This window comes from Leptodactylus fuscus, chromosome 4, assembly GCF_031893055.1.
Source record: "Leptodactylus fuscus isolate aLepFus1 chromosome 4, aLepFus1.hap2, whole genome shotgun sequence".
Lineage (NCBI taxonomy): Eukaryota > Metazoa > Chordata > Amphibia > Anura > Leptodactylidae > Leptodactylus > Leptodactylus fuscus.
In genome coordinates this window covers 168,396,212-168,409,963 of record NC_134268.1, presented here as the reverse complement: position 1 = coordinate 168,409,963, position 13,752 = coordinate 168,396,212, and positions in this window count along the sequence as shown.

The following is a 13,752-nucleotide window of genomic DNA, read 5'->3' as shown; positions in this document are numbered from 1 at the left end:
GTTCCTTGAAATCCCATAGAAGTGAATGAACATGTTCAAAGTTGTTGTTTCACAGAAGCTGAAGTTCCCAAGATTGCTTCTAAGTGTTATCTATTTCTTAATCTAATCTAATCTATCTATCTATCTATCTATCTATCTATCTATCTATCTATCTATCTGTCTATCTCTATACTATTATCTATCTCTGTACTATCTCCTATCTATCATTTACATCTTTTATTCATCACATTGTATTCGTTTATATGATTTAGCAATCTGTCTCTGTGTACTTATTATATATCCATATATTATATATCCATCTATTATATGCATATCTATGATCTGTATGTCTATTATATCAATCACAAACCTTTTATCGCACACACACACACACACACACACACACACACACACACACACACACACACACACGTTTGCTTTCGATTGCTATCTTTATTTCTCCAGTATCTCGTATATACAGATTGTTTGTGTATTGCTTCCTCTGTATACAGTATGTGGAGAGATTTCTGCCTTTCTAGACACATTTGGCATGCACATAGTATGTTGTGACTCAGTTTTGTCCCTCACATATATTGTATATTGATACAAATGACAAAACATAGGCCTAACAAACATCCTGATTGTTCTGTATAAGAAATCTATAAACCTACTGATCTTCTAGTACTGAAGGTCCCAGCCTACCATACAGATGATCTGCAGCCCCAGCACTTCCCCTTCCACATTTTAGAAGTATGGCTTGAACCAAGTTTAAAAATAACCAAAAACATTTATGTTTAACAACTCCACCTAAAAGTATCACCCAAGACAAAGAGCTGGGCCATGTCTATTTATATGCCAGAGGACGGTGTGTGAGGAGGGTTGTGTGACTCATCATCATCATCATCCTCCTCCTCACACTGGAGCCCTGTGCACACTCTACAAGGGCTTGGAGATTACAATCAGACACTTGCTGTGATCCTGAGGAGTAAATGCCCAAGAAGCAGAGAGATGGCACCAAGTTCTGCTAATAAAACATGTTCATCATGAGGAGGGATGGCGGCCATATGCACAATTGTCTCTTCCACAATTCCTAGTCTCCATAGTTTAGGCCTAGTGTAAACTGAGGCGGGGGCTGCCTGACTGTGTATACACCTCAGCCCATAGAAAACTACTTATAATTATTAATAATGGGAAGGAAATGATGATTATCTGGTGGAAAGTGATTGGGGCTTATTGGGGCTTCCTACATGTCCTTCAAGTTACATGTAGCAAAACTACAAGTTCCAGCAGGAAGTCTTATTCAATGTGTGACTTCTCCTCAGCCTGTAGGCGGCGTGCTCTCTCATCCTGCCGCCATGCCCGGCCTCTTTACATATGCGGCAGACTATTATTCCTGATCCACTTCCCTCTGTCAGAAGAGCCGGTGCTTTTATTATGCGGAGTTTATTGACCAGGTCTTGCTGGCAGAAGAATAATGTCTGAATCAACTGGTCAATACATTAAAGAAGGCAAACAGCAGACATTAAAATAAGTAAATATCAGCGCAGCCTAAGACAATGCAAATGACTCGGGCCAGACACAAGTATGTGTATTAAGCACAAAAGGGATTGACTTGCAGATGAAGTCTGAGGTGATGGGAAGGAGCCTTGTCCGGGCCGGCCTGAACTACTGCACGAGTTAACCCTCTCACTGCCAAGGGTCTTTAATTGCTCTGACTACCTCCAGTACATCCAGTAGCCAGATCCATTTTCACAGTTTTGGGATGGACAAATCAAATCTAAATTGTAACATTAAAAATTCATCTAACACCCCCCATACCTATATATTTTCTTAAAGTAGACACCTGCAGCATTGTCAGAATGCTAATTGGTTCTGTATATAAATAGGTACCTTCATGCAATTTTGATTTGAAGTAAATGTTTTATGAAAAAAATGCAAATAAATGTATACAGTGGCATAACTAGGAATGGCGGGACCTCGTGGCAAACTTTTGACATGGCCCCCCCCGACCGACACGGACGCCGAAGACCTCGACCGACCCCCTCATACGCATTCCTGCGCGCTCTATTATGCCCCATAGCGGCCCCTGCACACAGTATTATCCCTCATAGTGGCCCCTGCACACAGTATTATCCCCCATAGCGGCCCCTGCACACAGTATTATCCCCCATAGTGTTCCCTGCACACAGTATTATCCCCCATAGTGGCTCCTGCACACAGTATTATCCCCCATAGTGGCCCCTGCATACAGTATTATCCCCCATAGTGGCCCTGCACACGGTATTATGTCCCATAGTGGCCCCTGCACACAGTATTATGTCCCACTGTGGACACCCATAACAATTATTATACTCTGGGGTCTTTTCAGACAGATCGAAGTAGTCGATCTTCAATGACGTACGTCAGACGTCACATGACCTGGGACGCAGGCCGGGGTCATGAGACGTCAGACGACTAGGCCGAAGTCTGCACGGATCGTGGAGAGGTAAGTAACAGTGTTTTTTTTATGTTTCTTACCTCTCCCGGTCCACCAATCATTATACTTGGGGGTCCGAAAAGACCATACTATGAACCACAGATGGCATAGCCAATGGGGAATCCAACAGCTCCCACCAGTAACTGTCATTGTTTATGTGTGTGTGATGTGGCGAGACCTTCAAAAATTACTTTTCTGGCCTTTACGTGAGCCCTTCCAAATTAAGTTAGAGGCCCTTAAGCTGAGATACCAGCAGAGATTGAGGCCCTTGAGGTGACTTGAGCTTTTTAATAGCATAGTTTTAGGTCCTTTAAAGAGGACCTTTCATCAGATCGGGCACATGCAGTTTTATATACTGCTGGAAAGCTGACAGTGCGCTGAATTCAACGCACTGTCGGCTTTCCCGATCTGTGCCCGGTGTAAAGCGCTATCGGTCCCGGTACCGTAGGGCTTTACAGTCAGAAGGGCATTTCTGACACTTAGCCAGGAACGTCCTTCTGCCTCGCGGCGCCTATCGCTGTACTGTGGAGCGGGGAGGAACGCCCACTGTCAGCTTTCCAGCAGTATATAAAACTGCATGTGGCCGATCTGATGAAAGGTCCTCTTTAAGATAGTTCAGCATTGCACCAGCAGAGTTTTTTGTCCTTGGGGTGAGTTGAGCCTTTAACCAGCAGTGTTTTTGGCCCTTGGGGTGACTAGAGCCTTGCACCAGCAGTGTTTTATTTTTTGGCCCTTGAGGTGAGTAGAGCCATGCACCAGCAGTGTTTTACTTTTTGGCCCTTGGGTTGAGTGGAGCCTTGCACCAGCAGTGTTTTATTTTTTGGCCCTTGGGGTGAGTAGAGCCTTGCACCAGCAGTGTTTTACTTTTTGGTCCTTGGGGTGAGTAGAGCCTTGCACCAGCAGTGTTTTACTTTTTGGCCCTTGGGGTGAGTAGAGCCAGCGCCGCACCTCTAATGAGGCGACGTGAGGCGGCCGCTTCGGGCGGCGCACAGGAGGGGGGCGGCGCACGGGTGACTTTTTTTTTTCTTTTATTACTGTTTTTTTTTTTTTCTTTTTTTACTTTGAACCAGCGCAGGAGAGCTGCTTCTCTCTGCGCTGGTTCAGACGTCTATGTATCTGCGTAGGCGGCGTCACTAGGTCATCACGTGATGACGCTCGCTGATACCTAGACGTCTGAGTACGTGTCAGCCTACGCAGACGTCAGCCTGCAGGAGAAGAGGATCGCGGAGGCGTCGGGAGCAACAACAAGATCGGTAAGTATAAAACTTCTTTTTTTGTTTTATAATAGGGGCACTGCTGGCAGCCCCTCTGCAGTAGCTGGACTGTGGCCTGGATTTCCACATCCACGTCCTCGCCCTCTTGTGCTACTGACGAGGGGCACTGCTGGCAGCCCCTCTCCAGTAGCTGGACTGTGGACTGAATTTCCATGTCCACATCCTTGCCCCCTTGTGCTACTGACTTGGGACACTGCTGGCAGCCCCTCTCCAGTACCTGGACTATGGACTGGATTTCCACGTCCTCGTCCCCTTGTGCTACTGATGAGGGACGCTGTTGGCAGCCCCTCTCCAGTAGCTGGACTATGGACTGAATTTCCATGTCCACATCCTTGCCACCTTGTGCTACTGACGAGGGGCACTGCTGGCAGCCCCTCTTCAGTACCTGGACTGTGGAATGGATCTCCAGTTGGATTTCCACGCCCACGTGCCCGCCCCCGTCCTTTGATGTTACCCTTATGCATCTTTGGCAGGTTCAGTGTATGTGTACACTGTTCCTGCAGTGTAGCTCTGAAAAGAGATGTTGCTTTTCCTGCCTAGCACAAGCTAAACTTTCTCTCCCACCCTGCTCACGATGTCTTTCCCTAGCTCTCCAAACCGCATCTGAAACGAATATTGCTGACACTATTCTTATAAATCTGTGGTCACCTGATTTATCCAGCCAATGACTTTTTCCTATTTTTTTTTATGCCTACATTTTCCTGCTTCCTGTGTCACCTTCCCTGCACAGTTATTGGTGCAAAAAAAAAAAAGCACTAGGGAAGGTGGGAGGGCATACGAATTTTTACTGCGTATACTACGTGGTAGTCGTTCGAAATCGAATTTGTCGATTACCTTAAAATTCGATCGAATATCTACTCGATCAAACGGTATTCGCTCATCTCTACTGAAAACCGATGGACATTTGGCAGACTCTGTTATAGTTTATGGGTCCATGGGTAATTGTAATTTTAGGGGACAGGCTCTCCGTCTTCCAGGTCCTCATGCAGACATTAACAACAGATAGACGAATGCTAGTGTGAACCTAGAGTAATCCATATGCTACACAGCATTTCAAAATCTTCGAAGAGTTGATATTTGGTACCTTTCTTTATAATGTTCCTGTCCATACAAATTAGCATTACACATAATACGTACATTGTCATTACGTCGTTCTCTGAATACTCTGGAGTTATGTGTTACATTTATTGTTGCATTTGTAATGGTTAAGCGTCAAAATTGACTCTGCAAGCATTAAAATTGTGTTGTGGTACCCCCATGGATTTGATATTGGTGACCTATGCTCCTATGCTTATAATTTAAAGGTGTATGGATATTTTAAGGTGGCAAATACACATTAAACATATATTAGCTGAACCTCATGATCTTAATGTGACACGTCTACCATCTATTGTGTATGGTGACTTCCTGACCTTCCAATGGTTGATGTTGGGAGAGAGAAGAGTTGGGCATGATGGATTTCAACATGTCCAATCCTTTTATTCTAGGAATGATAAGCTGCCATCAGAATTGTATGACATAACTTTATTCTCATAGAGAACAGAACACTTGCTTGCTTGGTAGAGCCGATTTAAGGGGAAGGGTGTATCAGGAGGAATGGCTGTTTGAGAAATACTAAAAAGTATATGTAGATCCTCTGGGGAAAGAGTGTGAATTGAAAACTAACATTATGCAAAGTTAGGTTTCAGATGGCAGTGATATTACCTTGTGTAATAGTTTTCATAAAGTATGTCATGTATTCTATAGAATACCTCCTCTTTACACTTGCCTGTAACATAGCACACATCTGGCAAAGCAAAGTGGAGGAGGAAGAGCGGCAATTGGAGGAAGTGGAAGGCAGAGGAAACACCAGCCAATCAGGAAGAGAAATTTCAGGAAGGTCCAGTAACTTGGCTAAAGCAGGTGCCTGATCAGGAGCATGTAGAGCAAAGATTGCCCCATTGCGCTGGATCTGAAGGTGAAAAGGATGGCCCCATCTGTAGGTGGCTCCAGCTTCTAGAACAATCTGCAGGATTGGTTTGAGGATTCTCCATATCGCCAGAATACATCGAGAGACATCAGGAAGGAGCTAAACATGAGTGTCCAAGAATAGGATTGGGCTCTTTCCAGGCTGCCTGAAGGATGTCCTGAGAATGTGTCTTCTCTGAAAAATAGAACTAATAGAAACAGGTACAAATACAAGATACAGTCAAACTTCCTGTTTAATGCTGTGAACAGAGATATCTCTTTATCTCAGTGGTTTTCCTACTTGTACACCATAATTATCACAGACTGTGATGTTCATAAAAGTTGACTTCCCCTATGAAATTCCAGAAAAATCCTCTGGGTAAGTTCACACGGGGTTTTTTGGATTAGAACCTAAGGCGGAGGCCGCCTCAGGTTCGGATCCATAAACAGGGTAGCCGCGACTGAAAGACGGTGCACTGCACCAGCATCCAGTCTTGCACTCTGCTCGAGACACGACTCGGCCTGAAGAATGAGCATGTCGCTTCTTTTTTCTGGGAGCCGGAAGAAACGGCTCCCAGAAAAAAGACCTGAGCGGCTCCCATTGATTTCAATGGGAGCCGTCTTTTTGGTCAGGGTTTTGAGGTGGATACGGCCTCAAAACCCTGACCAAAAAACCCAGGGTGAACTTACCCTTAGGGTTTTTCCCACGATCATGCAGACCTGGGTCCTATAAAAATAGTTCCATTAATGTGTGATCATATTGTCTATTGTTAAGACATAAAGTATGTAAAAGTACCTTTACATAGGCTGATAAATGGCCTAAGGCTAGGTTCACATTGCAGAAAATTCTGCTTCCATTTCTGGAGCTGATTACGTTCAGCTATAATCATAGAAGCATCTTCTGTCCGGACTCTGCAGCTGAATCAATCATAGAATCCGCAGCAGGATCAAGCAGTACACATATTTTTCATCATTGTGCTTTTATCTTTGCCTCCCATTGTAAACATACCCAATGGTGTAAGGCCCGGTTCACATCTGCATTCGGTATTCCGTTCAGGAGTCCTCTTGGGGACCCCCAGAAGGGAAACCTATACCTATATATACCTTTCTATTAGGTCGCCTTAGGCAGCAGAGAAGCTAGGTTTGTATCAGCTGAGAAGACTCTTGAAGAAAGGAGTTCATTACTCACACATCTCAGATTGGGGAAGGAGAGAGGATACTGCTAAAATCCTGGGCAAGGAAAACTGCAAATATACCAGGTTGCTGTACACATAGTGATTGGGTTTGACTGGTGTGAGATAAACTCAATCTAGTCCAGGCAGTCAGGGACTGTTCTGTGTTTAGTAAATGCCTGCTCAAGGTTAGGAAGCAAATATGGTGGTGATCCTGTGAGCTTTTATGTTATTGAAATGTATACAGAACACACATTTAGTATATATTTTAACCTGTTGTACATATGTGGTCATACTGGTGGATAGTAGTTCCTACACAGAACTGTTAACGTATAGCATGGGGATGGAACAGAAGTTGAGCCTGTGCTGTCAGCATCAGCAGCAGATGTCGATAGTGTCCATGCAATTTATCAGACTGTACTCTTGGCACTTCCGTTTTAAGCCTATGTATAGTGTATTGTTACTGATAGACTTACTAACAGCTTTTTTGCAAAATTATTCTGTCTGGGTTTACTTGCCTTGTCAAGAAAAGAGGAGAGGCATTGGCGACCCCTTGCAGGTGAGTATAGCTTTTCTTTTTTTTAAGGGCAGTTCTATTTATATGTTATGGGGCATTATGAGGGAAGAGATCATTTGTGTAGAGGGGAATAGAAGGGGCATAAAAATATAAGGGGTCATTGGGGGCATAATGACTATTGGGGAGATCATTTATGCAAGGGGAATAAGGAATATAAGGGGCTTTATTTATATACAAGGTCATTTGGGGGCAATATGACTATAGGCGGGGATCATTTATATAAGGGCACATAAAGAATACAAGGGGCATTATTTATAAAAGGTAGTTGTTGGGGGGGCATTATGAATATAAGGGACCATTAGAGGGTTTTATAAATATAACTGGAATCATTAATATAAGGGAACATTAGGGACAGTATTTATCTCAGGAGATATATTATAAGGAGGCATTTGGGCAGTATTAATTTAAGGACCATTAGAGCTTTAAAAAACACCAGAATTGAGGGAAAAAAAGGGCCAAGATGAATACAGTGATCTATGTATGGTTATTCATTAATTACTAATTACTTTTTTGGCAAATGCTGGAAAAAACTGCAGAGTAATTGTACCCAACCACTTGGACCCCTACCGATCACAAGGATGTGCCTTGTTCTGAATGGATGTGGTAGGACAGTTCTGCCCCATTTCATTTATTTAGTTTCTAAAAGTATTTGTTAAAATATGTTAATAACAGGAAATGTAAAAAAAGAACAATATCAATACAATCCTAGGAGGTACATAAATGTGCAAAATAAGATAATTATAGAATCCAAAAACTGTCATTCCAGGAAGATTGGAATGGGCAGAATAAAAGGGTAGGGGGATGGAAGGACATAAAACCACGCGTTGGAAAGGGGGATATAGACAGCACGAGGAGTATAGAGGGGTACAATATGAATGGAGGGAGAGATCCTGTCTTAGCAACAAGGGAGGAAAATACATACATTTCTAATGTCTAATCATAGATGAAGACAGTATGGTAGACCTGGGATGAGAGACTTGTCAAACCAAGGAGTCCTAACCTTATCGAACATTGGCTGCATGTCTGAGATGGTAGCGTTCATTTTTTTTTGTGGTGCATGACTGTGTCAACTCTCCGAATCACGTTGGACAGCAAAAGGAAAGATTTTCTCCAGTCGAATGTAACCTGGATCCTAGCAGCCATCAGAATATGTTCAACAAACTATGTAGCAGAAAGGGCTTAAGGCTGAGATTATATAGGTGGAATGACTCACAACCACAACCCTCAAACTTTTAGGTCACTCACTAGAAGGTACAAATATTGTAGTGATGATGTAGGATTAACTAGCTTTAAGAAGGGTAAGAGTCATGAAAGGGTCATAGAGGAAGCTTTAAAATATTTCCTGAAGATTTTTGGGTAAGAATTACTAAGTTAAATGTGCCAAAATTTTGGCTTAATATGTGCCCGAAAATGGCTTTACATACCTTGTGCCATATTTATCATGCGCTTCAGATCATTTATCACCTTGTCTGATGGTCCCAAATTCTCTGCCATTCTCTGAAAGGGACAGTATTTATTTTCATTTTTGCACCCTATTTTATATGTTCATGCACTTTTTTTGACTATTGCCAGGTGGTATTATATCTTGTGAGGCGTTACCTAGTACTTATTCACATACTGTATGAAGTGAGGTGGTGGATCAAAATAATTTCCTTTGGTGGATTTAAACTTTGACACTGGAGCAAGTCATATAAGGATAGGTTCATACTACCATTATTCAATGAACAAAGGGCATAGCAACTGGCATTAAATGACAAATGCAGTTTTAGTTTCCTCCATTTGGTGTCTGCCTACATTGTTTGAAGATGACAGGCAGAGTGCAGGAGTCCCGCTATATCAGCTCCAGGTTTCTGACCTATGTGTGGTCCCTGGAGTAGGCCTTAGCCCAGGTGTGCATCTTAGGCACATTACTGGGCCATAAGAGGCTGCAGAGCCTTCACTTCAGGGCAGATCCAGGGAGTTAGAAGAGGTCTCTGGGTCTGTGCTGATACTCTGAGTCTGATGAGACTGTATTGTGCTTATTTGCTTGTTCACGTGGCTGTTAGTAAGCAACATATATAGTTAGCTTATTATTACTGTTTAGTTAGTGGCTCAAACGAGCAGGACTTTGTTTCTTACTGTTTTGCCTGAAGTTAAGGCTGTATTTTATTTTGCAATTTTTTGGCTGTCGTAAAGGTTTATTTATTTTGCTGTTTTTTTTTTGTTTGCTGCAAGATTTTTGTCCCTGACTCTGACTGGTTGGGTCTGCACCGCTGCTTCTACCAAGCTACCTTCCCCACAACATTCACCCTCATGTAAAAAAATTGATGGAAGTTTTCTTTGGTTATGTTCTGTTTCTCATGCAGTAAACATACATAACTGAAGACAGTGTCTATCATATTGTTTACGTTACAGTCAATGGGAATGAAAAACAGATGGAGGGGGCACTGTCTATTTCCATTACTCTACCTCAGTTAATGTCCATTGCGGTCATCCTATGATGGATATTAACAAGTGTGAGCATAGCCTAAGTAGTAAAAAAAATCTACATACCCTAAGTTTTTATACACCTAGCATTGACCTCACTCTCATCAAATTTCATCCGTGTGGGATATGTCTAGATGTAGCCATTAGTTACAATAATATCAGTTCAATCTCCCAATCCTCTGTAATAGTAATATATTGGCTGTAGGGTTGTTTACTGGAAACTTTTAAGTCTTATGATATTACTCACGTGTAATCTGAGGCTTTATGAACACAAGAATTAAAGACTCATCTCACACATCAGGGCACCTCTATTTCTCATAGTGTGTGACTCATTCACATCTGTTACTGTTAGGTGTATTGAAAGGAGAAAGGCAGCCCCAGCAAACCTGTAGGCAGATCTAAGGCTTTCAGTTTGAGATGTAAAGTAAACTAAAGTTTGCTACTGACATGACTGAGGTTTATGCTAAGTACTGTATACTGTTGTATGTAATACAGTTTATATCAACAGGAATTGCATACATTCATATTGATAGAAATATATAAATTAATGTAAATGTTCTCTGCTACTTTGCTTCTTAGAAATGTAGTGGTGAACAATGACAGGTAATACCTGAACTCCTTTAGTAATGTTGGCCGTATGACCTAACACTATCCTGTCTTCAGAACTAGTATAATCCTTAGATGGTATTTTGTCTTTTCCTTGAAATATAGAAAAATCATATTAATAGTACATGAAAATTTGTGGATTTCACTAAAATAGCATATGTTAGATTTCACCCACCAAAATCACAAATGTCAGGAAATAAACTGACCATGTAAGGATATCAGTATTATTGTCCTTGAGGGTACAGGAAATCGTTCGCCTTACCGAGTGCCATAACTTTAGCTAGGTATTTTGTTAAATCCGGGCCAGAGATTCATTGTGGTTCCCCACCGCCTGGCACACACATGTAAACATACAGCTAGTACTTTACTAACTTTGTCCCCCATAATATGGAGCATACAATTCATTCTACTGTACTATATACCATGTGCATAATATTACTATACTACGCATTAAGATAAGATAAGATAATCCTTTAAACTCCCATAAAAGGGGTTTATTGGGGCAGACAACAAGGAGTTAATTATCTCCAGAAATTTGATCACTTCACACATCTGTCACAAATCGCCCTCAGTATGTGAGAGCCCAAGACGGTGTGTCTGACACTGTGATCTGTAGTATGGGGCACCACAAGGTACAGTTCTTGCCCCATTTCTCCTCACACTGTACACTGCTGACTTTAGGCACAACTCATCCAGCTGTTACTTACAGAAGTACTCCGATGACGATAGGGAATACAGAGACTTAAACCGGGATTTTGTTGAATGGTGCCAGCAGAACCAGCTCAGAATTAACGCTGGGAAGACCAAGATGATGGTGGTGGACTTTAGTAAACGGAGAGGTGCTCCGACCCCAGTGGAGATCCAAGGAACATGTATTGAGATAGTCAGGACCTATAAGTATCTAGGCGTGATCCTCAACAATAAACTAGACTGGGCTGATCACCTGGAGGCGCTGCACAGAAAGGGCCACAGCAGACTCTACCTGCTCAGGAGGCTGAGGGCCTTGGGAGTACAGGGGTCACTTCTTAGGGCCTTCTTCAACTCTGTGGTTGCCTCAGCCATCTTTTTCGGTGTGGCATGCTGGGGGAGCAGTATATCAACCAGGGACAGAAATAGACTTGACAGGCTGATCAGGAGGGCCAGCTCTGTCCTGGGGAGCCCCTTGGACCCAGTACAGGTGGTGGGTGACAGAAGGATACTGTCTGTGGTGACCTCTATGCGGGAGAACAAATCCCACCCCATGTATGGGACCCTGAAGGGACTTGGCAGCACTGTAAGTGACCGTCTGCTTCACCCCAAGTGTGAGAAGGAGCGCTATCGCAGGTCCTTCCTTCCAACCGCGACCAGGCTGTATAATCTGCATCAGACCAAGCGAAGATCACTCCGCACAGAGAACTAATGATTATGACGATGACCATGAGGTTTTTTAAATCTTTGTACAAAAGCAAAGATAGCCAGAAATGGGGGTCATATCCAGCTGGATAACCGGCTGTCCCAAGGACTGTGGCCACTGTAGTAGTATATGGGTGGAGGCTATGCCTCCAGGTAGCCAAAACCAGGGATTGCGCTCCTCCCCCAACTCAAATAAATCAATTTAGTTAAGTGAAGTATTTTAAGTAACATTGGTTTACGTAAGTGTATATGTTATTTGTAGTTACATCTTATTAAATATTTTGGTTGTAGAAGGTAAGAAGTGTGAACACTATTTTCTCACTTAAATTATTTTATCTAGAAGGGATAAAATAGGGAATGAAGAGAATCTACTTATATGACCTATACTGTGTGTTTGCTGATCTGCACTATCCTGGTCTGGCTATTACATAGAAAACAGGGCTGTCTGCTTCCTGCTCTATTCTCTGTGTATCAGCTGCTGAGGACAGATGATTGGTAGGGGGTACTGGGTGTCAGAACCCTACCAATCCAATATTGATGACCTATCTTTAGAGTAGATCATTAATAGTTTTTATCCCAGAAAAGCTCTTTAAATATTCAAGACTCCCCAACTCCATGACTCCATGCGTCCTTAAGCTGTTCAATAAAATGCACTTTACATCCTACAAACGTCAGTTGATTCACCTTTTGCTGCAGCTTCATAAAAGTTTAATAGAGTAATAGAGCAAATACATGACCACTGCTATAGGACTGATGTTACATAGTGGCTACTTCTGCAGTCCCATAAAAATGTAAAAGAGTAGTGGTCTATGGCCAATGCTTCATCCAGATTAGCAATACAAGACCCCTTTTCCCATGATCAGTTTCATAATCGACCTGTGCATAAATACTAAAGGTTTTTTTTTTAGGGACAACCCCTTTAATTCTGAAATGTCAATGTAATAATTTGGAAAGAATTATTAATCTTGTATGCCCACATGAAATTCTTTTTTCTTTTGCATACTGTGCTTTGGAATGATACAATGATTCACCTTTAAACCTACAATACAGGTTTCTGACCTTTTTGGTTATTATGGTGAGTTACATTGGTTACAAGACAGTTACAGATGTGGGAGGCATCTTACTCACAAAGTCAAATCTTGGCATATTGAATATGTGATGTGGTTTTTTTTTAGGCCTTACTGTCTCCAAGATGAGGACTACTATAAGTATGCATTAAAATATAGGTATATAGAATGTTTTACTCATCCCCCAAAAACAGTTGCGCTTTGTATCAGTAGAATCTGTGCTAACTGTTCATAGTATAAATATACAACTGTATCAAGCAAGTAATACACAAATTGAATTGTGTGCAATGTGGTGATTTTAAAGGAGACCTGTCAGACGTTTCTTTTTTCAGCCATAAACTGGCCCCATCATGTGTAGCATGAAGCAATTCCCTTTGCATTGGTGTCCTATGTGATCTTAGTGTTGCAGCAAAGTGAAGTTCTGAAGCATAAAAAGTCATATGTAAATGAACGTAAGTAATCCCAGACCCCTCACTTCCTAATGTCACAAGGGAGATGAGCCAGTCTAGCAGCTTGGTAGTAGGAGGTTTGGGACTGATAGTCTCCCTAGCCATCTACAAATAAATATTACAACATGCGATACAACATGCAATGCAAGGCCAATTCCAAGTCTATGTGGATTGGTAGAGTGTGAAAAAATTCCAAGATCCTGGGGAGAATGACCATCTTAACTGTAGAAATCCTACAGCTCCTTACAGATGTTGTCTGGGGCCCAGATAAATCCCACCTTATCGCAATGTACAAGCTGTACAAGAGTGTGTTGAGATGTACTAGAATAGAGGTTAGGAGTTTAGTG